Below are 13,869 nucleotides of genomic sequence, written 5' to 3'. Positions count from 1 at the left end.
CCAATTGTTGAAAGATAGACTCACCTCCGCTCCATTATTGACCTTAACGGAGGGTACCGAAGGCTTTGTGATTTATTTTTGATGACTCTCGAGTGGGTATAGGATGTCTGATCATGCAACATGTCAAAGTCATAGCGTATGCCTCTAGACAACTCAAGCCACATGAGAAGAATTATCCAGCTCATGACCTTGAGCTTGCGTCCGTGGTACTTGCTTTGAAAATTGGGAGATACTATCTTTATGGGGTGCATGTAGATGTATTCATCAATCATAAAAGTCTCCAATATGTATTCACCCAAAAATACTTGAATCTATGCCAAAAAATATGGTTAGAGCTTTTAAAGGATTATGACATGAGTGTCCTTTACCATCCCCACAAAGCTAATGTGGTGGCGGTTACTTTGAGCCGAGTGTATATGGGTAGTGTGGGTCATGTTAATGACGAAAAAAAGGAAATAGTCAAGAATGTTCATAGGTTGGCCTGTTTAGGTGTTCGACTAGAAGAATGATCGAAAGGTGGTTTTATGGTTCGTCAGAACTCCGAGTCGTATTTAGTGACAGATGTGAAGTCTAACCAACATCTTGATCCCCTATTGATGGAGTTTAAAGATTCGGTCCTTAACAAGAATAATAAATCTTTCTCCTATGGGAAGTATGGGGTACTTAGGTACCAAAGGAGGTTATGTGTGCCGGATGTGGATGGTTTGAGGGATAAAATAATGGATAAGGCTCATGGATACCGATACTCCATCCATCGGGGGGCCACCAAGATGTATCATGACTTGCGTGACATCTATTGGATGAATGGAATAAAGAGGAAAGTAGATAAGTTTGTGTCGAGGTGTCCAAATTTCCAACAAGTCAAAGCTGAGCATCAAAACCCGGGTGGCCTAACCCAAGATATTGATATCCCCACTTGGAAGTAGGAAGATGTGAACATGGACTTTGTGGTAGGTTTGCCTCAAACACGTCGACAACATGATTCCATTTGGGTTATAGTGGATAGGTTGACCAAGTCAGCCCATTTCCTTCCCGTAAAGGTTTGTTACTCGACGAAGGATTATGCCCAATTGTATGTTAGAGAGATTGTGAAGTTACATGGGGCCCTATGGTTGATTATTTTGGATAGAGGAGCCTAATTCACTTCACATTTTTGGAGATCCTTTTAAAGCGGTACGAAAGTAAATCTTAACACCAGTTTCCACCCTCAGACGGATGGACAAGCGGAGCACACCATCCAAACTCTAAAAGATATGTTAAGGGCTTGTGTGATTGATTTGAAGGGTAATTGGGATGATCATCTACCCTTAATCCTATTCTCCTACAAAAATAGCTACCATGCAAGTATTGGTATGACACCTTTTGAAGCACTTTATGGTAGAAGGTGTCGGTCCCCGATTGGATGGTTTAAGGTGGGTGAGTTTGCTCTTCTTGGCCCCGAATGGGTGTATGAGGCCACTGAGAAGGTTTGACTTATAAGGGAGAGGTTGAGAACGACTTTTAGTTGGCAAAAAGTCCTATGCCGACAATAGAAAAAGAGATCTTGAATTCGAAGTAGAAGATTGGGTGTATTTGAAAATTTCACCCATGAATAGGGTGATGAGGTTTGGAAAGAAAGGAAAACTTGGTCCCCGTTATGTGGGGCCATATGATATTTTGAAGAGGGTCGGGAGTGTTGCCTATGAGTTGAAGGTTCCGAATAAGTTGGCTATGATTCGTCCAGTATTCCATGTTTCTATGCTTAAAAAGTATATAGGGGACCAGTTTGCGTTCTTCCTCTAGAAGGCTTAGGGGTAAAGGCGGACCATTCTTATGAAGAGGTCCCTGTTGAGATCTTGGATATTCAAATTATGAAATTGAGTAATAAGGAGGTTGTCTCCGTAAAAGTGCTATTGAGGAACCACTTTGTTGAGGATGCAACATGGGAGGCCGAGGCCGTCATGAAGACCCGCTATCCTCATATCTTCCCTCTACTCCTAGCCAAGGCTAAGGTTATTGATTACTTATATGACTATTATGAATAATGTTGAACTTATCATGTTTTTCTAAATATGTGCATCTTGTAGTAGAAATTCATGCCTAAGTTGAATTCTTGTCTTTCCATGAAATATGTTTATTATGTTGGCTTTCACTTGAGTGTGTTGTGTGCTATAAGTATTTATGGAGAATTATAATGAGAATAATTGAGATTGTTTTGATAATAAATCAACATGTCAACTTTTAATGTTCATATTGAGCTCATATTGAAATGGAGAAGGTAGTACCTCCTTATGAGACCTGAAAAGTCGAGCTTTTGTTATGGTATGTGTGGATTAAGTTACTATTTGTTTATGCTATGTTTCATATTGAATGGAGTTGAAATTTATTCCTATGAGCTGCGACTCATTATGATATTGTTGGTTGGTTGGCTGCTAGTCTTGAGTCTTTTTCCTTTTTCCCAATAGAAATGTTTAGAGTGTCATTCGGGGATGAATGTTCCTAAGAGGGGGATATTATAACACCTCGTAAATTCGATTACCTATAATAGAGCTTAATATGTTTAATAATTATGTTTTTAGACTTAAATAAGTATAAATAACTTGTTTGAGAAGTTTCGGAGCAATAGGATTAAAGAAAAGCCTTAACGTCCGGAAACTAGCGAAATTTAATTAGTTGACGTCCCTATGTTAGGATAAGGTTTCATAGGGTCATATGGAATTAAAAACTTGTAAAAAGACTTTGGTTAGGTAGAGTATAGTATATAGAGTCTAAACGTTTGAGAACAACACCCCAAGGACCACCGGAAGGATCCTTGGGAAGGACCAAAACATGGGTAGGCAGCCTTCCGAAGAAGTCTATGAAAGTCAAGAATTGGGGGCTACTATGCGACGCGTACCTAACACGGACCTCACCGCCTCAGATAAAAATTCAAAAATAAATTGGGGAATTAACCCCGCGACACGCAACTACTTCCCAGATATCGTAAAAGTCGTATTTTGATGTTTTGACTTCACAAATAAACACATTTAAGTGAGGGGTCTTTTGGGTAATTTAATGGGTGACTATATAATGTATTAGGGTAAGTTTTAGGTCAATTGATCATTCAAATCAAGTCCAACAAGATGAAATAAAAAATCACCATTTCTCTCCCAAATTCTCTCTTCCTCCAAAACTCCATTGAAGACCATTAGAGTTCCAAGAAGAAGATCAAGCCTTCAAGTTTTTCGACCCAATTTGGTGTCTTTCTCATCAATAAGGTATGGTTTCTTTTACTCTTGGGATTCTTTTCCCCAAGAGTTCCTTTAAAATATGATTTCTAAATCCCCCAACAAGGTTTTTTCTCCTCACATGGTCTTCTTTCTAAAACGAAATTGTGAGTTTATTGTGATGAATTAATGTTGTGTAAGTATAAGTTAATGGTTAATTGATGAATCCTATGCCATTTCCCTTGACCCATGTATTTCCCCTAAATCCCTAATTTCTTGGATTGATTAAGGTGCACTGTTGAGGGTGAAGAACATGTCACTTGTTTTATTTGATTTTAGTTATGTTAATACTTCATGAATTTCCCTATTTCATATGTTGATTGTGATTTCTTGCGTATTGAAGTTTGAAGTACCGTGAAGGTCAATGAGGTATGATCTTGATTCTCCTTTGATCTCAATTATTCAACGTGAAATCTACTTATGTGATGATGATGCTATATCTAATTGTGTTGTTGTGATGTTGGTGACAAGGATCCTTCATACCTAACCCTAGATCTATGAATTTACTATGAAGTGTGTAATTATGTTATTATGTGATCATTATATGATTGAATGTAGTTTCTCATGATTATAATGTTGTGTCTAAAGTGAAAGGATAGTTCTCACTTGTGATCACCTATGAGTTATTATGATAAAATGTTTACTTAAAGGTCTAAAAGAGACTAATGTGAACTTGTATTATGTTATATGATGATTACTAAAGGGAATAATTGCTTGGCACCAAAAGGGCATGTAAATGAGATGTAGGTCTCATGTTAGTAAGTCCGGCCTCCCACATGGGTTTCTTCAGGACTGGTAGTGTTGGTTCCCATGATATGTGTTGTCTCATCAGATTGGAACCTTCACAATTAATATTCAAGGTTTCTTATAGCAATCTCCTTGAACCTTAACTATGTGACCACATAGGACTCTAGCTTAGTGGATCCACATAGAATAGCTATGTACGAATGGTTGCACCTTAGGCAAGCGTTAACCCTCTCTTTTCGGTGTGGGGGTAGAACACCGGATTCCATGTAGCTCAAATGGTATCTTCTCTATCATGGTACTTATTTCCATAAATTTAAAGTATGAAAAAGTTGTGCATGTGGGATCCTATAAGATGGTTCTAGCAGTATTCTATTATGTTTATGATTATGTTGATAAGTTATGACTAGTATTGGTATATGAAGCATGTTATATATATATATTAGAATATGTTGTAAGTATGAAATGGGTTGCTTAATGAGATACTTAATGTGATACTTAGCTTTGAATAGAATTAGGGGCTTAATTCTTGGCATCGCACAAGTGTTACTTGAGTTACTTATATGTTGATATGGTTATGATGTTCCTTATATGTGTACATTGAATTGTTGGGCATTTGTGCATAGTTTTGAATAAGTTGTGCCTTTTCTCATGCATTTAAGATTTTATGCATACGGACCGTAATTAGTACATGTGGTTTGTACTAACCCATATTTCTTGCATGTTTCCCCAAACATTGTAGGTTCGGGCCATTGAGGTATCATCTAGGCTAAAGTAAGAAGGCTTGGACTAGACTCTCCAAGTTTTGGTATGATCTCTAGTTCGAGGATTCTTCCACACACTCTATTTTAGTAGTACTAGTATTGTCTAGTAGACATTCATTTCGTTCCTATTGTTGAATATATTGATGTAAGCCCTATGTGGCAATTATGGATTTGTATAAGGGCTTTGCCCAGATTGTTTGACTTCATTTAGATGGTTGGTATGTGATAAAGTATTAGACTAAATTACTATGCGTTATTATGATCTATTGTGAAAAGCCGATGTATGCTTCCTATGTAGAGGTCTATGTAAACCTCCATACTATATAGGCAAAACTATTTAATTTTCCGCGTTTTTTTGACATATGATTGCTATAACGAATTCTGAGAGGCTTGTCTTAGTCCTCGTAGAGGGCTATGATGCCGGTAACGACTAGGGTGTACTTTGGGTCATTACAGAATATATTAGACTTCCCATTTAGCTAATGTGGTTTCATTCTCAGTTATTAGTAACTCCCACAGTTCAATCAGATTGTTGCATCTACCATATTTACATTAAAGTCATTACTTAGTCTCTGCATGTTTCAAATTTGGTCATTGCATCTAGTTAGCTCAGCATTCAGTATATCATGTTCAGAATATTATACTTGCTTTTGTGCTTTTTCATTTAAACTTTACTCTATCCCTCATGCTCATAGTTCTTAGTGAGAAGCATACCTTGAGAGTTGGGTAAATTTGAGCCCATACTCTTGGAATTTCATATTACCTTGCCTCAAATTCACGAACTCCTGAGATTTTGCCTCCCTTAGATATTTTAGGAAGAACCTACCGAGAAAGGTTTCATTTAAGTAAGCCCAAGTGATAGGAGTGATATCTGTATCTGATTCTTTTTCGACTAAGTATACCAGATATGAGTCACATCCTTCAACTTGTAAGATGTCAACTCAACCCGATCATTTCTAGTGACCTCCATCACCTCAAGTATTTTCTTGATATCACCCAAGAAATTTTGGAAATCCTCACCATCTTATGAACCGAAGAACTCTGGCAGATTCATCCTAACAAAATCTCGCATTCTAGTTGTAGCTAAGCAAACATTAGCATATGCCTGAATTGGAACTTATGGTTGTTATGATTGTTGTGGTTGGCCACACTCTGAGCCAACATCTGAATGACATTCTGTTACTTTGCATTCGTGACTTCTTGGTCATAGACTAGAGGAGTTGCGTTTAAGTTCCTGTCATTTGTATTCGTAGCGTTAGCTCTATGAGGCAGCATGATGTGAAACATTGAAAACCGAGTTAGAACTGAATTAGATCACACCTTACGCATTATTCGAGTAACAATAGAGTGATGTTTTTCCTAAAACACTTTTAGCCTCCCCCTCATTAGATGTATTGTATTTCATACCCATGAAAAGGGCTCTACTTAGTACAAATTTTCGGACATCCTAGAAAACTTAATCCTAGCGCTCTTATACAAAATTTGTCACGTTCTGAGGCTACCCCCTAAATGCAGACACAGGATCTAGGATCATGAGTGAGTCGAAGCTAACCCTGCTGGCATAAGCATGAGCATACTAAAGATAAACTGAGCAATAAAATTGTGTGGAAGCTAAATCATAAGGTATTCTATAAAAAATGGGGAAAACCCATATATTGTTTGAATATATAAGATCTTATAGTTTTAATACAAAAGAGACATCCTACTCAAATACTATGTTGAATCTAACTATGCCAGAAATAAGAATCTAAACTGAATACAAGTGTTGGGACATGCCCCATCTAAATCTAGCAAAATTGAAACTAAAAGACCTAAAGCGATAAAGATAAATATTTCACTAGTTCTCGAAGAATGAGGACTCACTATGAATGCTGCTGAACTGAAGATCGGGATATAATCTATGTGTGATATGACTATTGAGGACCTGAAACTACATTAAGAGAAGATGTATAGCATAGTGTGCGTCAATACTTGAAAAGTATTGAGCATGAGGGATAGAGTAAAGTTTAACTGAACACGCATTGAAGCAAGTATAATATTCTGAACATGATATAGATACTACATACTAAGCTTAACTGAATGTAATGAAGATTTTTATAACACTTGAGATTAAATATTGATTGTACTGTAAATGAAGTCAACACAATAGTGTACCTAAGATGTGGGAGCTACTAGTAACAGACAATAAAACCACATGAGCTAAATGTGGAGTCCGATGTTTACGCCCAATTGAGAGTACCCCAATATACCTGACCAAAGGTATAGAGGCATGCTGGCCTGATCACTAAATTGATGCCACATTGGGGACTTCTAACCTACATGTTTAGTAATTTTTGCACTATATGGGTAGGGTGAACCCTAGTACAACTCGTTATTATGGTACTCCCAAGGAATTAGTGATTAACCATAATGTATGAGTTTCTGTGATATTGGATAGCTCAAAACTTAACATTTCAAATGTGAATGCAATAATTGATATGATTATGCATTAATAATTGAGACGTATAACTGAATAACTATAATATCTGACCTAGCATGTGTAATTCAAGAACTATAGAAATACAAATCCATTGTTCTAACGTGATAACCTTATTTGGAACATATACATAAGTAATTCATAATAACTATATGAGATTCTAGAAACCTTAACTATGTTTTTAATAGGGGAATCAAGACTCTGACCTAATTTATCGAGAAAAATTAGATTTCAACTCCCCAATATTGCAAATTGTTTTTTAAGCCCTAGAAACTAGGCTGTTTCTATAAGGGGAATGTTTTCACATGATTTTATGGAGGGAAAGAGCCCTAAGTTAGGGAAGATAATCACATTTTGGTTGGGGTTGGGATTTGTTAATAATCTTGGAAAATAATAGGACACTAGAGATATATTATTGTTTGTATTTCTTATTTTAAGCTAATAATAAGCTGAGGCACTTCACAAGGGAGGCATATTTGTATGTTTTCATTTACGTATCTGTGCTTGTGTACTGCTTTTCAGTATCATATGTTCAATGCCTTATAGGGAGGCATATGAAATCACATCGTGTATGTAATCTTATGCAATAAAATGTGTGACTTGAGATTTTTAAGTGGTCTTGTTCATTGTTCTTTGTGATTTTACATGCTTGTTTGTGATTAGTGGTTGGCTTGGGAACACACTAGTACACAATGTTTTTGGTCGAATCGAGTACCGCATTGGTACAAGATATATCATTGGCTTGGATACCACGCCAGGTATGATACTAAAAATTTTGTTTCCATTTCTTGAAAGGAATCACATATGTGATTATGGTTCCATGAGATGAGCAAATATTTGCATTATGATCATATGGAATATATTTTATACATTGGTTGATTCATGACATATCATTGTGCGTATGTGGTTGGTAATTGATGATATCTGTATTATTATGGATTATTATTTTGTGGTGAACTGTTTATCTTCACAATCATGTATTGGATAATATATCCTACTAGTACACGGTGGTTTCTGTACTATTACTGCACTTTTTTTCTTTCTTGTTGAGTGTAGCGAATTGTCAAACGACTAATCCAATACCTCAATTGAGAGACGTTTAATTCAAATTCCAAGGATGAACTTTATTTATGATTCCAGGAATACTTCTACATTTTCGTGACCATTTGTTCGGATATATTATAGACGATAGTTATGTTTAGATTTTGAGGTTGTTTCCCTAGTTTGACTATTCAGAGTTTTTGTATGGTGTTGTGTTTTTTAGTTCTTAGAGATATTTTTACATCACAATTGTCTTAGGTATTGAGTTGAGTTTACGGGGATTAAATTTTATAGTTACGAAATTATTTTTATTTTTTTATTGCTAAAACTTGGCTTATTATATAGTGTCACGAATTGGATTTGAACAAATATCTCTGGGCGACTTTCCTTTTAATCGATCGTGAGGGGGTTTCCACTTTATTACTCAGGTAGAGTGAAATGGCTAGGCAAAGCAAAAAGCATCTCTTATATTTATACAAATACAGATATCTATCTGAATTATGCAACAAGAAAAGTAAGTCAAAAAAATTGTTGGTTTAGTTAGGATCAGTCCTTGATTCCTGCGTCACGTTGCTGTAGTGTGGGTGCCACTCACGATGGTCGGGGTCATGAAATAGTCCATACCTAGAATGAGATCAAAATGAAGCATGACTAATTGAACTAGATTGATCTAGTTTTTTTTATGTAAAATTGCTATCTATAAATTTCAATAAACTTTTTTAGCTAAAACTAACTCATCAACAAGAGTAGAGACTGAAAAGAGTTTTGGTAGAATTTTCATACTGACATTAAATGTGATAGAAACTCAAAGAGTGACAAAGGAATGTGTGACCCCTAAATCTAATAGGACAAAATTTTAAATTGAAAGATTCGTAACATACATTGACCATGTAAGAGTCTTCTTGATTCGATCGAGTCTGACTATCATGAAATTTATTTTGACTCTGTCTTCTATCAGAGCTAGATGTTGTAACATGTTGAGTCGTGCGAACTACTAAAGCACTAGGCTAAGTCAGTTGATCAACATTTTTACCTTGCTTGCAATCAATGTGCAATCCTTCAATCTATGACTAGTCTTACCATATCTAATGAAACTACATGTATCATTCATGCATTATTCCTTATGGTTCTTATCAATCTTCTCACAAGTAGGAAAAGAATGTCCACTAGAAACACGTCGCCTTACTAAGAGTTTGGCACCCTTTTTATTACAATCCAAGGCTACCCCCCAGACGTGACATGGTTCCTAGAGTCATGAGTGACCTAAACTACCCACATGGCATAACATGATACTACGATGTCATAAAAATCTGAAATAACATGGAATAGTGGAATAGAGTCTCAAATTACTCACATATCATAACAGAGAAAGTTGAATACAATTACTCACAGAAGAGAAAAATCAGCAACGTATGAAGACGAAGAACTAGTGTATGCCTTTTGGTTATATATTTTTTTAAAATTAAAAAAGATCATGCAAGCCCATTTATTAAATACAAATTCAATGCATATATCACGTCCCGAAATAATGACCCGGTACAACAAGCCTTTAAAAGAAAAATAAAATAAAAGGAAAGATGCTAAACCTAACAAGAAACATCTTGCCATTGTATCGATAATGCCGCCTCTTCTTCTGTACTGTGAATTCACAATCTTGCAAAAATAACAATGGCGTTATCGAACAATGAAATCGGGATTCTAATATCACATCGGAGAAACACTATACAAGTATCTGAGCTGGAAAGAATCCAGCATAGAAATTGAAAACCTCTAACAACTGCCATGAGTTCTAACTGCGTTAAAAAGTTCTTCAGCCAAAAAAAAACTGACAGGTAAGCTTCTTTTAGATTAAGTGTCACCAAACTTATCAGATAAGTAATAAATATTTCAAGACTCACTTTATTTTTGAAAGATTAACCATCTCCGGTATCTTTTTTATACAGATGGATCTAAAAAGTGATATCGTTGTGAAAGAACAAATGCCATGGTAAGTTACTTATCTACATGAAACCTTTGTCTATCTATCATATGGTTCTCTTTATGCCTTGTTCCTTTTATAATAATTTATATGGAATTTTTGATGCTTTTAAATTTGTAAACTAGGAATTTATATGATACAACTATTTTCTTATTCTTATGAATGACAACTATAGAGAAACAAGAATACATCTATTAAGTAGAAAGCAATGCTTTATGCGTAATCTAATCATTTATATCCATGGTCGAAAATTAGTTTAATACTAAAGTAAAGACTATTAGATTAGATAATGGACTAGAATTATTGAACAATGAAGCCGCCTCTTTCTTTCAACTCAAAGGCATCATACTTTAAAACTCATGTCCGTATACACCACAAACAATTGCTATTGTGGAAAGAAAACATAAATACCTATTTGAAACAACTAGATCCCTACTTTTTCAATCCAAATTACCCATAAAATACTGGGGTGGATGTATTATGACAACTACTTCTATAATTACCAAATTACCTTCACATGACTTTCATAACAAGTGTCCAGTTGGATTATTACTCCAACAACAACCCTCGTACTCTCATATGATAAGGCTTGGTTGCTTATCCTATCCATCCACACCTAAAATTCACAGGACCAAATTTGACCCTAAGAACAATCATCATGTATTCATAGGCTATCCTCTCAATACAAAGGGGTGAAAAGTTCTGAAGCTAGATTGTAAGAAAATTCATGTGTCTTGAGATGTAGTATTTCATGAGACAGTTGTTCCCTTTTTATTAGCAAAAGATACTATCACTATTTTAGCCTCTCTCATTTTCCTCTTTATTTCTTGATCTTGTATCTCCTTCTGCCACCTCCAATACCCTTCCTAATGGAAAATATGATCAAAGGGCAATGTGACACCTAACCAATTTGAGCCACCTGATATCTCTTTCACCATACCTACTGCCCCTCCTCATACCTCATTAAACTCACCTCTTGCAACACTTCCTACATTACACACTAACATGTATCCACATTCATCAATAGTTCCACCAGTACCTAGGAAGTCAACTATAGACCCCAAACTGTTGTCCTAATTACATGACTACATTCACCATGTCCTAAGCCCACTTCTGTTTATCTCTGTGCGTCTTTCTCCCAAAAAGACATATTTCCCCTGAAGACAATGCCTCCTTCTCCAAAAACAATCATATTACCCCTAAAATTCATTTCCATTTAGTCAAGCTTTTGTAATGAAGATTTCTCAGCAATTATGACTCCTATATGGCAGATTGCTATGACAAAAGAATTTCATGCATAACACAAGAATCATACATGAAATCTGGTTCCTTACCTCCTAATAAGAAATAAATTGGTTATAAGTGGAATCAAACATAAGGTAGATGAGACTGTTGAGAGACTAAAGGCAAGGTTAATTGTATAGGTATATATGGACCATTTTGGAGTTGACTATAATGAAACTTATTCCCTAATTGTTAAAATGAGAACAACTAGATCCTTACTTGCTACTACAAATAATAAATGTTATATATTTTTTAGTTAGATACGAACAATGCATTCATTATTGAGAAATTACATGAATAAGGTATTATGGATGTACCACTGGCACATCTGGAATTGTATGAAAGTTAAAATAAGCACTCAAACATGCTAACATACAACTTTAGAGGTTATCAACATTCTAAGAATAATTATTCTCTATTGTAAAGAAAGTTAGGATCTTCTATTGTTTTGTAGAAGTTATGTGGATGATGTTTTACTGACTAGTACATACCTTATTAAAATTACTGCCTTGTAGAAGTTATGTGGATGATATTTTACTGACTAGTTCATATCATTCTCCTCACCTCTAGATCCCTCCATCAAGCTTCGAGCTGATGAAAGTTCATTACTGTTAGACCCTTCATATTACATGATGCTCTTAGCTAAACTGAATTTCCTTATAAGAATTGGCTTGATATTTCCTATGGAGTTCAACACCTAAGTTAATTCATGCATGTACCGAGAGAATCCCATCTACATGTAACATTTCATATGTTAAGATATTTAAAACAAGATCCCACCTTCGGAATCTTCATGTCCAACACAAATGAATACACGGTTAAGTCCTTTTGTGATGTAGCTTCCTGTCCTGATTCTATGAAATCTGTTACTAGTTATGTTATCCTTCTTGGCAACAACTTGTGAACTGATTATCCAAGAAGCAAGAAAACATATCTCCATCTTCAATTGAGGCAGAGTATAGGTCTCTTAGAAATGTAGTTGGTGAATTGGTTTGGTAGCGCAAATTAGTGATTAACTTACAGTCATTGCCGATACTTTCCACGTATTTGGTCATAGTCAATCAGGTTTACACATTTCCATAATATCACACTGATTTTGATGAAAAATTCTCTCAATTGGTGTTTATTCAAAGACCGCTTCTTCTTTATAAAAATTGAACCTTTCATAGAATTTGTTTTGGCTTTATCAACTTCCACAAGGAAAGGAATTCGTTTCCCCGGAAATCTATTCATTTTCCTTATTGAACTTGTCTTCCTCTTTCCTTTACTGCCTAGGTCTTGTTTATATTTTCTTGTCCTTCTTCAACTTGAATTGCTATCCTTTATTTCTTTCCTTCTTAATTTTCTTTATTTTTTTTCGCTGCTTTATTTCTGCACTAAAATATTTTTCTTCATTTCTACAATCTCTCATATTTGTATAGGTGGTCCAAATTCACGTCTAGGAACCTGGTTCATATACTAGAGTACTCATAAGAGAATAAGTAGTGAACAATATTCACTTTATCAATCATCAAAACTACTTTATATGTTCTCTTACTTTCAAAAATTTATTATTAAGTATAATTATATTAGTCTTGCCAGTGTCAATTTTTAACACATTGCAAAATCTTATTTTTTTCTTGTGAACAATTTGACTAGAGATGGTATTTATCTAATCTGGTTAATGATACATGAATATAATACTTATCCATTTGCATAAATGAATTACAACATTCAATATTTTACAAATACTAATTTTAAAATATTTTCAATCATACAACTAAAATTTCAGGTATGTATTCTTTCTTTAATCTAATAAAAATTAAAATTACTTTTCATTTCCTTCCTTTTCTTCTTCTTAAAGAGATTTTTGAACCAATATATTGGGAAAATGTAGCCTATATACTTATTGGAAAGTTAAGGTTTATTTTGTAAAGTTTGTATTTGAATTTGTAATAGAGAAATTTTAAGAGTGAGAAAAAGTGAAGAAAATCAAAAGAGAATGACAAAAAGAAGTGAAAGGGTGCAATTTTTACTTTTTTTTTTCACTTGAAGTTGTCTATTACAAGAGATACTTTTTATTTTTTATTATCATTAATTATGTTCACTTTTTAGAATTTAATGATTTTTTTGCTTTGATATTGATTTTTATAGGCTTATTTTAGAGTTAAAAGAACAAGAAGTTGTCCATGTGCTATTATATTTAGCACTTGGTTGAAATTAACATGTAATTAAACTTCTGGACCAATTGTGATAGTAGTATAATTTTTTTTGATTCTTGACTATTCAAAGTCTCTTGGCTAGTCTGTTTTACTTAATTTGCTCTTTAACTTTTTCTAGATTATCATGTAGACCTTT

Source organism: Solanum lycopersicum, chromosome 7, assembly GCF_036512215.1.
Source record: "Solanum lycopersicum chromosome 7, SLM_r2.1".
Classification (NCBI taxonomy): Eukaryota; Viridiplantae; Streptophyta; class Magnoliopsida; order Solanales; family Solanaceae; genus Solanum; species Solanum lycopersicum.
This window is presented reverse-complemented; position numbering follows the sequence as displayed.